This window comes from Ovis aries, chromosome 3 (genome assembly GCF_016772045.2).
Source record: "Ovis aries strain OAR_USU_Benz2616 breed Rambouillet chromosome 3, ARS-UI_Ramb_v3.0, whole genome shotgun sequence".
Lineage (NCBI taxonomy): Eukaryota > Metazoa > Chordata > Mammalia > Artiodactyla > Bovidae > Ovis > Ovis aries.
The window spans coordinates 195,995,335-196,008,080 of NC_056056.1; the positions used below are offsets into that span (position 1 = coordinate 195,995,335).

Here is a 12,746-nt window from a genome sequence, read left to right on the forward strand (position 1 = left end):
CAGTTTTATAGTTTCTGGTCTTACATTTAGATCTTTAATCCATTTTGAGTTTATTTTTGTGTGCGGTGTTAGAAAGTGATCTAGTTTCATTCTTTTACAAGTGGTTGACCAGTTTTCCCAGCACCACTTGTTAAAGAGATTGTCTTTACTCCATTGTATATTCTTGCCTCCTTTGTCAAAGATAAGGTGTCCATATGTGTGTGGATTTATCTCTGGGCTTTCTATTTTGTTCCATTGATCTATATTTCTGTCTTTGTGCCAGTACCATACTGTTTTGATGACTGTGGCTTTGTAGTAGAGCCTGAAGTCAGGCAAGTTGATTCCTCCAGTTCCATTTTTCTCTCTCAAGATCGCTTTGGCAATTCGAGGTTTTTTGTATTTCCATACAAATCTTGAAATTATTTGTTCTAGTTCTGTGAAAAATATGGCTGGTAGCTTGATAGGGATTGCATTGAATTTGTAAATTGCTTTGGGTAGTATACTCATTTTCACTATATTGATTCTTCCAATCCATGAACATGGTATATTTCTCCATTTATTAGTGTCCTCTTTGATTTCTTTCATCAGTGTTTTATAGTTTTCTATATATAGGTCTTTAGTTTCTTTAGGTAGATATATTCCTAAGTATTTTATTCTTTTCGTTGCAATGGTGAATGGAACTGTTTCCTTAATTTCTTTTTCTACTTTCTCATTATTAGTGTATAGGAATGCAAGGGATTTCTGTGTGTTGATTTTATATCCTGCAACTTTACTATATTCATTGATGAGCTCTAGTAATTTTCTGGTGGAGTCTTTAGGGTTTTCCATATAGAGGATCATGTCATCTGCAGCAGATCTTTCTGAGCCAGGAATCGAACCAGGGTCTCCTACATTGCAGGTGGGTTGCTTTTTTTTTTTTAACCAACTATCAGGGAAGCCCACACACTGTTAGGATGGCTATTATTAAAAGGGCAAGAGATAAGTGTTGGTGAGGATGCAGAGAAAAGAGAACACTTGTGAACCGTTAGTGGGAAGGCAAATTGCTATTGCCATTATGGCAAAGATTTTTATTAAAGTTCCTCAAAAAAATTACAAATGGAACTAAATCATATAATCCAGCAATTCCATTTGGGGGCATATAAGCAAAGGAAATAAAATCAAGTTCTCAAAGGGATATCTACACTCCCATGTTCACTGTGCCATTAATCACAATAGCCAAGATGTGAAACCACCTTTGTGTTCATCAAGGGATGAATGGATGAAAAACGACGTGGTATAAACCATCATGGAAAAGAACATGGAAAAAAATAACTGAGTCACTTCACTGTACAGCAGTAATTAACGCAACATCGCAACTCAACTATACTTCAGTAGAAAATAAACTTTAAACATTTAAAAGATGGGGTCATGGATACATGTATATATATGGCTGCATCCCTTCACTGTTTACCTGAAACTATCACAACACTGTTAATTGGCTATATCCCAGTACAAAATAAAAAGTTAACACACACACACGCACACACAAAGATGTGGTGAAAAGTACAATGAGATTATTCAGACATGGGAAAGAAGAAAGGACTGTTTCTGTGACACAAGTGGAGCATGAGTGCATTATGCTAAAGTAAATAAGTCAGCCAGAGAAAGACAAAATACTATCTGTTCTCCTTAATCTGTGACATCTTAAAAAGCTGAACTCATAGAAGCAAAGTAAATAGTAGTTGTCAACAGCTGAGGGGTAGGGAAGATGGGGAGATATCCAAGAGTGCAAATTTCCAGTTGTGAATAAACACTGGGGATATAATATACAGCATGGTGACTACAGTTAATCATATCATATTATATACCTGAAAGTTCCTAACAGAGTAGGTCTTATATGTCTCGCCCCAAAATAAAAGGATAATTATGTGAAGTGACGGAGATGTTCACGAACACAATTATGGTCACCATTTTGCAATACTCACAGATATCAGATCATCACATTACACAGCTTAAACTTACACAATGTTACATGTTCATCAGATCTCAAATCTGGAGGAGAAATGAAAATTTTGCATATACTGTCCGTTCAGTTCAGTTGCTCAGTCCTGTCCGACTCTTTGTGACCCCACGAATCGCAGCACACCAGGCCTCCCTGTCCATCACCAACTCCTGGAGTTCACTCAGACTCACGTCCATCGAGCCAGTGATGCCATCCAGCCATCTCATCCTCTGTCATCCGCTTCTCCTCCTGACCCCAATCCCTCCCAGAATCAGAGTCTTTTCCAATGAGTCAACTCTTCGCATGAGGTGGCCAAAGGACTGGAGTTTCAGCTTTAGCATCATTCCTTCCAAAGAAATCCCAGGGCTGATCTCCTTCAGAATGGACTGGTTGGATCTCCTTGCAGTCCAAGGGACTTTCAAGAGTCTTCTCCAACACCACAGTTCAAAAGCATTGATTCTTCGGCGCTCAGCCTTCTTCACAGTCCAACTCTCACATCCATACATGACCAATGGAAAAACCATAGCCCAGACTAGACGAACCTTAGTCGGCAAAGTAATGTCTCTGCTTTTCAATATGCTATCTAGGTTGGTCATAACTTTTCTTCCAAGGAGTAAGCGTCTTTTAATTTCATGGCTGCAGTCACCATCTGCAGTGATTTTGGAGCCCAAAAAAATTAAGTCTGACACTGTTTCCACTGTATATACTGCATATACTGTAGGGCCTAGTAATTCACTACATACCCAACAGAAATGCACACATATGTACCAAAATTACATACCAGAGAATGCTCATTGCTGCACTGTTTGTAACAGCCAAAAACTAGAAACCACCACAAATTTTTCCATCAGTAGGAAAGCTAGTTGTATGTATCTCATGAGTATGTATGTATCATGACACTTGCATGCAGCTGTATGCAGGGGTGAAAAAATGAGTCAGTCACAACTATATGCCTCAACATGGATGAATCTCACATACATACTGTACAACTGCATTTACATAAAGTTCAAAACAGAGGCAAATCTAATTATATGAAGAATTGATGCTTTTGAACGACAGTGCTAAAGACTCTTGAGAGTCCCTTAGACAGCAAGGAGATCAAACCAGTCAATCCTAAAGGAAATCAACCCTGAATATTCATTGGAAGGACTGATGCTGAAGCTCCAAAACTTTGGCCACCTGATGCCAAGAGCCTATTCATTGGAAAAGACCCTGATGCTGGGAAAGATAAGAGGGCAAGAGGAGAAGAGGGTGACAGAGGATGAGATATAGGATGGCATCACTGACACAATGAACATGAATTTGAGCAAATTCTGGGAGATTGTGAAGGACAGGCTAGCCTGGTGGGCAGCAGTCCACGGGGTTGAAAAGAGTTGGACTCGACTTAGTGAGTGAACAAAAACAAACGATGCTAAAATAAACATTTATGTTTTCTCACGTACGAGTTTCCAAGGCTATAAAACTGAATACACTATAGTGTTAGACAACAAGGACCTACTGTATAGCACATGCAAATCTGCTCAATGTTATGTGGCAGGGTGGAGGGGAGGAGTGTTCAGGGGAGAATGGCTACATGTGTATATTCAGCTGAGTCCTTTCAAGTTCTCCTGAAACTATCACAATATTGCTGATCAGCTATACTGCAATATAAAAGTTAAAACAAACAAACAAACAAACAACTACAATGTTGTAAATTAGGATGGTGTTTATCTTTGGAAGAAAAGGGCCTAGTGACTGCAGGGAGCTCTGGGAAGTCTCCTGGGTTACGGATAATGTTCTATTTTGTGATCTGAATTGTGGTCACCACTTTAGGGTAGCTTGTTGAGGCACTGTCTACTTTTCCTTATATAGATCAGCAAGCAATTATTTGTGTGTATAAGACTGTCACCATGTCCTCCTCCTCTTCACCCCCTTGCTAGCATCTCTCCATGGGGTATCCCATCATTACTCACTCACTTGAGGGACAGCACCACTTATGAGCCAGGATCAGCAAGTCCCCTCTGAGAGTGGAAGGTCAGCCCCATCAGGCTTATTAGGACAGGGGTTTAATCAGTTTGATTGGCGGAGTCCCCTTTGTGTATATTAGTTGCCCAACCATGTTTGACTCTTTGTGACTCCATGGAGCCCACCAGGCTCCTCTGTCCATGGGATTTCCCAGGAAGAATATTGGAGTGGGTTGCCATGCCCTTCTCCTGGGGATCTTCCCAACCCAGGAATCAAACCCAGTTCTCCCGCAATGCAGGCAGATTCTTCAACGTTTGCACCATCAGGGAAGTTTTGGAGTCCCTGTTAGTACTCCCCAGTTCAGGACTTTCCCGTGCTGTATTTAAATTTCCAAAGATACCTACACTACTGATGGCCATGAGGTCCCTGCCCCAGAACACAAGAGGCTCTCCTAGATCCGGATATCTGGCTCTGCCATCTGGAAGCGATGGTAGGGAGCTAGAGGAAGAGCCTGCAACAACCCCAGGATGCCTGAATGAGAGAGATGCAGGTCAAGTCTGAACAATGTGCTCCGGCTACATACTAACTACATGACTACTTATTTTCTCAGTTGTAAAGCTGGGCTGCAGTGACCTTAGCATACTATTTTGGGTTATGAAGATCACTACCCTAAGAACTAAATACAGAATTTATGTAACGAATTAAAATGTTCTAAGTGAAAAACAAACTGTATATACTATCATTTACCATTGCTAGAAATCTAAGTCTTCCTTTGATTTAATCAAAGTTCTGAACATCTACCCTTGTGGTATGATACCTGAAATTATGTGCATGCATGCTCAGTTACGTCTGATTCTTATAGTCACATGGACTGTAGTCTGCCAGGCTCCTCTGTCAATGGGATTTTCCAGGCAAGAATACTGGAGTGGGTTGCATTTTCTCCTCCAGGGGATTTTCCTGACCCAGGGATCAAACCAGCATCTCCTGCATTGGCAGGCAGATTCCTTACTGAGCCACATGGGAAGCTGGGTATGAATATGGCCAATAAAGTTTTCTAAAAAATCATTTTTTAAAAAATGGTTGAACCTGGGCCAAGAGGGTGGGACTGGAACTGATTAATAGGGTGGGGTCTGTGGCTTTTATCTATAGCCTTCTGCAATATATTTTTTAATCAATTGCATGTATTTGTATGATCAGTTCTTTTAAGATCATACCCAGAAAAATATTAACATAACCAAGATCCCAGCTGTTCTGACCTTCACAAGTGCTGACACTTCAGGTCTCACATTATCCAGTATTTAGAACCCAGATTCTTCACAGGTTTTCCTAAGAAAAATAATCATTGCAGATTTAATGATTTTTTTTAACAATTCTTTATGATGATTTCTAAGACCATGGGAGAGGATCACAGTAAATACAATCGTTACATTCATGTTTTCCTAATTATAATTTATCTAAGTAATTTGATTTTGAAAAATTAAAGACTATAGGAGGCTTATGGCGAGAAGCAACTCCCCCCCACCCAACCCACTCTTCACACTTCTACGTCATCCCTGAGGGCCAACCTCTTCTCATTACTTTCAATTAATTCTACGTTCAGTTCTTTTTACAGTTTTTATATGAAAAACCCTCCATTTGAAATGTCTCCCTTTCAAGCCTCCCCTATCTTCAAAGATGCATCCTCTTTGGAAGAAAAGCTATTGACAAACCTAGATAGTATATTAAAAAGCAGAGACATTACTTTGCCAACAAAGGTCCATATAGTCACAGCTATGATTTTTCTAGTAGTCATGCATGGATGTTGAGAGGTGGACCATAAAGGCTGAGCGTAAAAGATTTGATGCTTTAGAATTGTGGTGCTGGAGAAGATTCTTGAGAGTCCCTTGGAATGCAAGGAGATCAAATCAGTCAGTTCTAAAGGAAATCAACCCTGAATATGCATGGGAAGGACTGATGCTAAAGCTGAAGTTCTAATACTTTGGCCACCTGATGTGAAGAGCCTACTCATTGGAAAAAACCTTGATGCTGGGAAAGAGTGAGGACCGGAGAAGAAGGGGGTGACAGGATGAGATGGTTGGATGGCATCATGAACTCAGTGAACATGAGTCTGCACAAACTCCAGGAGATAGTGAAGGACAGGGAAGCTTGGTGTGCTGCAGTCTATGGAGTCGCAAAGAGTAGGACATGACTGTGTGACTGAACAACATCTTCTCAACTTTACCCCCAGCCACACTGCAAGGACCTGAAGCCCTCTTCCCAAAGAGGAACCTGAATAGAGATTCAGTGGGTTCCCTGAGCCTAGGGGGCTCACCTACAGGTCCTGAGCAAGCTTCTCCTCTGCAGAGCCTTGCATCTCGCTTCAAGGAATTTTATACCTGCTGCTCATAAGAGTTTCTCCTGACTTTATATTACTCTGTATTTTATTTATATATGTAATCAGTAATGGAAGTATGCTCAGATGCTCCAAAAAATACCAAGAAGGATGGTTCACTCTAAGAAAAACAGAAGGAAAATATAATTTGGGTAAGTGGGCAGACTTTTCAGATAGATGGAAAGACCTGGAAATAGCAATATAACACAGTGTCTTGGGGGAAAACCTGTATTTTTGGAGTAGAAAACTCCAGAAGAAAAAATACATGAGAGAAGTGAGCCTTAAAAAGTTAATAGGAGTCAGATGGTCCTTACGTGTGAGGCCAAAGAGCTGGACTTCAGCCCATGGTCCAGGATTTGACCATTTAAATGCCTGTAAATGCCAAACTGATCATGCAAATTAGAGAAGTGAAATCATGCAAATGAGAAAAAAAGACAGAAAGTGTGGGTCTTCTGGGAAACTGGGGAGACAGTGCCCTTCCAGATGGAACAGTTTGATAATTTTTATACAAAGTGTAAGATTAGTGTTGCCAGGCATACCACTTTAATAACAGCAGACTATCCAGATTTTTCTATCAAATTCTCTGGTTTTTAAATGTTGGCAACTATTAACTGTTTTCTCAGGCTCACAGTATGTGGTCAAAAAAAGTATTATATATTCTTTAAAGTTGGTTTCAGCCAACAGATCATTTTTACCTCCCCTAGAAGCAAAAAGGAACCACCATTATGAAACTTAAGACAGGGAGGACCTATGGTCAGTCTGCAGTTTTAAAGATTGCTCTGGTGGAAGAATACAGGATGGATTGATTAGGAGAAGGAGAAATTGAAATCAAATGTGGAGAAACCTATCTGAAGGCACCTGCAGATCAATCTTTGGTAATAGATGTACTGAGAGTCAAATCTAAGGCACTGCACTTTTATCATCGATGATTAATTTTTCAGAGCAGGTAGGTGAAATTGCTCTGAGCATTTCCACCAGAATTTGACCCCCAATGATCCCTAAGAACTTTCTATTTTGTGTAAATCTTGGGTGTGACAATCAAAGACAGAATGGATTTATCTCTTCGTTACTTTCCATAACTTCATTTTTTCTTATAAATGTACTTGCTAGTATTAAGAAGAAGATAGAGTATACATCTGGCTTTAGAAAGGCAGCTTGTTGAAACTCTACCCCCTGCTTCTGTATTATATCAATCGTAGAAGCAAACAAAGGTATTTTCTGCAAATGGTTCCCATGTGCCCACATCTCTGAATGTAAAATAAACAATGTAGGCCATGAAAACAGAGTATTTTAAACAGAGCACTGCAGCTGGGGAAACTGTCTAAATATGAACCTTATTTTTATAGTCACTTAACAATGTCCTTTATCTATTAAATTAACTTTTAAAGAGGAGAAAATGGGGAGATGGAGGGGAGGGTACAAAATGGGGACAGAGAGAGGTTATCCATCGGTTTTCCCAAAACACCTAATACTTCCATTTCTTTGAGTTCAGATACCAATATATTTTTCCATCACAAAGTTACTGTGTCTAGACAACAGATAAAAAGATATTAGCCACTTTCAGTGCATGTTTAAGAACTGTTCTTTACTCACTAAGTCGTGTACAATTCTTTGGGACCCCATGGACTGTAGCCTGCCAGGCTCCTCTGTCCTGGGATTTCCCAGGCAAGTAAACTGGAGTGAGTAGCCATTTCCTTCTCCAGGAGATCTTTCTGACTCAGGGATTGAACTCACATCTCCTGCATCAGCAGGTGGATTCTTTACCGCTGAGCCACCTGGGAAGCCCATAATTTTAAGAATATTTTGGACCAAATCTGGTCCTGCAAACCTGATCAAATCTCATCTTTGTGTCATGTTCAAACCAATGAAGTCAGAGAGAAACAATGTTCCCCAGCTCTCCAGACAGAATCAGACAGGTGCTGGCCGTGCTTAGTCCCGTCCCAGTCTCCACATCCACAGGCTATGCCCAGGCATCTCCATCCCACTGGTCCCCAAAACGAAAAAGGAAAGAGATACAATGTCAATGTGGCATTTTATATCAGATTGGCTTTGAAGAGAGTTCAGTTAGTCTCAGCCATTTGCAAGTCAACCAGCACATGAAGAAGTCAAGGGCTCACAAGCAAGAAAGGAGGAACCCTGGCCTGCTTTCCCACTAAATTCTGAATTCTGGGCTCTGTTCCCACTTTCCACTTGAAGATACATACATATGACTAGGATCTGGGCATCAGAGGCCTGACTCTCCCTTCTGTAAAATTGCTTTTCTCCACAGAGATGAAAGTCAACATTTCCACCTGCCATGTACATTTGGGGCAAGCTTGTTCCGGCTTCTATATGTAAAGGGTCAGCTTGCAGAGAGTACAGTTCCCATGTCTGAGGTCAGAGTGAAGAAAAAACAAAATTCATGTCAATCTTTCTGGAGTAGTGATGAAGGGAACTGTGTTCCACATAGCCTGAGCTGAGAATCAGTCAGCAGCTTCTCAGGGCAAGTTCAATGAAATTGGTTTTAACCCACAACGTGCTCAGGATATTCCAGAACGTTCTATGTAACCCACCTGCACTGTTCCCATTTTCCCCCAGCTTGTGCTTCTTTTTTAACTGAAGTCGTATAGATATAGTGCTGCTTTGCCAAATTCTCCAGCTTTCTCCACTCAGATTTATGAAGTTCCATTTGTGCAGCCCCCAGATAGTAAAGACCGAGGCAGGCGCCTCTGATTAGTTTTGCCGTTTCAGTGCTGCCTGCCTGCTGCCTCAGGCCATTGACAGACTGTGGGTATGTTCACAGCTCTTTCCTTCTATCCTTCAGCCTTTATGGAAAATGCAGGAAGTTTGAGGCCTCTTATTTTAAATGGCGACCTGCCAGAGACAGGCCTATTTATATATGTAAGTGTTACATATGGTATCAATTGAGTAATGGGAAAAGAATAGATTGTTTATTAGAGGGGGTTGAGAAAATCGCTCATTGTACAGGGGAAAAAAAAAAAAAACAAATTCTTATGAATGTTGAGATTCCTCCCTGCCATGTTGTTGGAGAAAAGAGGTAAAAGCAGGAACCGAAGTACAGCTGACTCATGAAATATACAGCATGTGTGTGTGACTCTTTGTGACTCCATGGACTGTAGTCTGCCAGGCTCTTCTATCCATGGGATTTTTCAGGAGTGAATACAGGAGTGAGTTCCTATTACCTCTCCAGGGGATCTTCCCCACCCAAGGACCAAATCTGCTACTCCTGCATTGGTGGGCGGACTCTTTACCACTGAGCCACCTGGGAAGCCCTGAAATATACAGACTGGACTTCAATAGAGCTTATCAAAGTCAATCCACACAGAGCACATGGTGCTCTCTTGAAGGATGATGAGTTACAGTCATCAGCGGGACTCCCATTGGCTGCCTCAAGACAGCCACCAGTGAAACCCATCAGGCTCCAAGTCTTGATCCAACTCCTCTTCACCTGGAGCACGTGAGGACCACTCACTCCGACTCCCATCTCCTGTAAGCACTGCCCCATCTCCCCTAACCCAGCTGTCTTCCTCTGGTCTCAAGGGTACAGCTGAGGCCAATCTCATTCTTCAGGTTTCTCGCTAGTTGTGTAAGTTAGAGTCTAAATTCTAAGTCTAGATTTCTTCAGGACCTCTCCTGTGACTTTCAAAACCTTGTTTATTGGAAGAAAAAGAGAAAAATGCTGAGATTCAGTTTTCTTGCTCTCTTCCTTAAGGCAACAAGAACACCTTAGAACACCACAAGGAACATCAATATTGTGGAGTACTGCAGAATTATTCAATAGCATGTGGAATAATGCTATTGTGGAGAATCAATAGCATAAAGACAATTGCTTCTAGAGGTTACAAGACTGCATATAAATAACTTAGCAACATCCTTAAAGAACCACAGAAGAAAGCATGCATGACCTCTCATAAAAAAAAAAAAAAAAGCTGGAGGAGGTCTTGATCCATCTAACTTCTCCCATCTCTGATCAAGCTGTTCTCCTGCTTGGGAAATGAAGTAGTGCGAGAGCCCCATCCTATGGTACAGACAGCCTCACCAAAACCATGTGTTTGGACTAAGAAAGCATCAACAATTCTCCAAAAGAAGATGGAAGCACTTTTCCAAGAAAGGATAAGATTAAGTTGGATGTGAACTTGGACAAACTCCAGGAGATACTGAGGGACAGGGAGGCCTGGCATGCTCCACTCCATGGGGTTACAAAGAGTCGGAAAGGACTTAGAGACTGAACAACAATAAAATTGTATTTGTTACACAAGGAGCTATTCTAGAAGTCATCCCAGAAAAATTTTCTGAAAGTGTTTAATAAATAATTACTTACAGAATACACCTTTTTACAACTGGAGAGATAAGAAACGATCCAGGTTCATATAAATATAGTTGGATATATATCCTGTGCTCTAAGTCCTGAGAACATTTCTCAAAGGTTATGTGAGCTGGCAGTGCACTCGAGGGTCCCAGGTACCCCATGTTTGCACACAGCAGACCCAAGGCCTGTAGCTTCTTTCAGCCTCCAACCACCTCCTTGTCATCAGCAACATTCGGGACCTTTCTGCCCTCCATCCTCTACCTCCAAAACCAGCCAACATGGCTTTTTGTGCTTAGCACCTTACTGCCCATCAACCAGGAGATCCCAGATCCATCAGATAAAGTTCACCCGTCAACCCTCGGGTCAACCGAATCTGTGGGCCTCCCACACTTACCTCTCCTGGGGCTTCTGCTGCTGCTGCTAAGTTGTTGCAGTTGTGTCCGACTCTGTGCGACCCCCTAGACGGCAGCCTACCAGGCTCCCCCGTCCCTGGGATTCTCCAGGCAAGAACACTGGAGTGGGTTGCCATTTCTATTTCCACCCAAAGAAGTGGGTCTGCAGGGCTTACGCTGCTTCTTCTGTGAATGGGCTGAGGAGAAGCGTCAGAGTACCTAGCCTCCCTTGAAGAGGCAAATCCAGGGTGTCAGACACACCCCTTCCAGGACAGGCAGAATCCGCCCCCATAAGTGGGGTGAAACCCTGGACGACACGGAAGCCGCCATGGTCTGGGAGGAGAACCTGAACCAAGCAGTTTGAGCTCTGCCGGCACAGACTCCATCCAACTTCCTGGAAGCTGCCTCCTTAACTAGATGAGCAGGTGAAACTCATCTAGAAGATAGAGCCCACCTGCCTGCGCTCCGCAGCCTGGCAGCCTCCAGGCTGGGCAAATACCCCTCACCCTCGCACGCATTAACTAGGAGCCTCGGGAGCCCAGCAGCCTTTGCGGGGCCTCTCTGGCAGTCCCCCAGTGTCAGGCTTTCTGTCCAAGCCTCTCCCTGCAGCTACTAGGCAGCTTTTTAACCATCTTGGAGTTCTAGCCCAAGCCATGGAGCAGATGGAAACAATAAAGCTTTTCGCAGGGGAAAACAAAAAATTCTAAGCTTGCAAACTATTTGCATCAAGAGGTTTCTTTCTACACACTGTATAATCCAAAAATCCAGTAATTTCAGCAAGTTTGCTAACTCAGTGACCACATGTAGACCGTCTGTTGCCCTCAATCAGAGAATGTACCAGGCTCAAAGGACAGAATCAATTGCACCCCTCACTCCAGCTCTTAAAATTCCTCAAAATGGAGGGCAGCATTACAGATAACCAGGGAGGCCTCAGTTATCCTGGAATTAAGAGGAAGAGGATTCTTGGAACTGAACTTCTGTGGCAGAAATAACAGCCATGCCCCTACCCATACAATATAGAAGATGGCATTCTAGAATTCTGCAGTATTATATTGAAATGCCGCTAGTAAAACAACAACAACAAAAAAAACAGCAGATTTTCTTTTTGTCATACCATGTGGCTTGTGGAATCGCTAACCAGGGATCAAACCCTGGGCCTGCAGCAGTGAAAGCACAGTCTTAACCACTGACCTAAGGAAAATTCCCCTGACTTTCTTAGTAAAGAAAACCAAAAGACCTTTTATATTGTCTATAAAATCAGACAGTATATCAGTTTTAGGAGTTTCAAAACGTTCATGATTCTTTACCAGTGAAACCAGCATTTAATTCCCATGATTAAACAACAACAAAAGATAAATGATTCTTTGGAAGCTTATTTAAGTCCCCTCCTACCAGTCCCTGAACAAACAATATCAAGCAGGTGGCTGCAACATTAGTGACATGTAAAAAGAGAGTTTGAGGACATGCTTACAGTAAGATCAGTAACTACATTCATCAGCTAGTAACACTTCAAAGGACTGACATAGCTCTGTGACTATTCAACACAGGTAGCTCAGCTTAGACTTCAGATGGTCTTATTCTGTAGGTAACATAAAAGATGTGGGAAATTGCAAAAATTGCCTCAAATCCTATCCCCCTGCCAAAGTAGATTTACTCCTGAATCTATGTTGGTCATGTGACTCCCTTTGGCCAATGTAATGCAAGCAGAAGCTTAATACTTGCTTTCACACTGGACTTTATCCTCGGCTGTTCTTGGAACTCTCCCACCAT

General features: G+C 42.0%; 1 pseudogene; it reads right to left on the reverse strand.

Moving 5' to 3' along the window:
• The window catches only part of LOC132659476 (ubiquitin-conjugating enzyme E2 variant 1-like), a 39,007-nt pseudogene extending 27,643 nt beyond the window's left edge, over positions 1-11,364 (reverse strand).
• Positions 11,365-12,746: the final 1,382 nt, after the last annotated feature.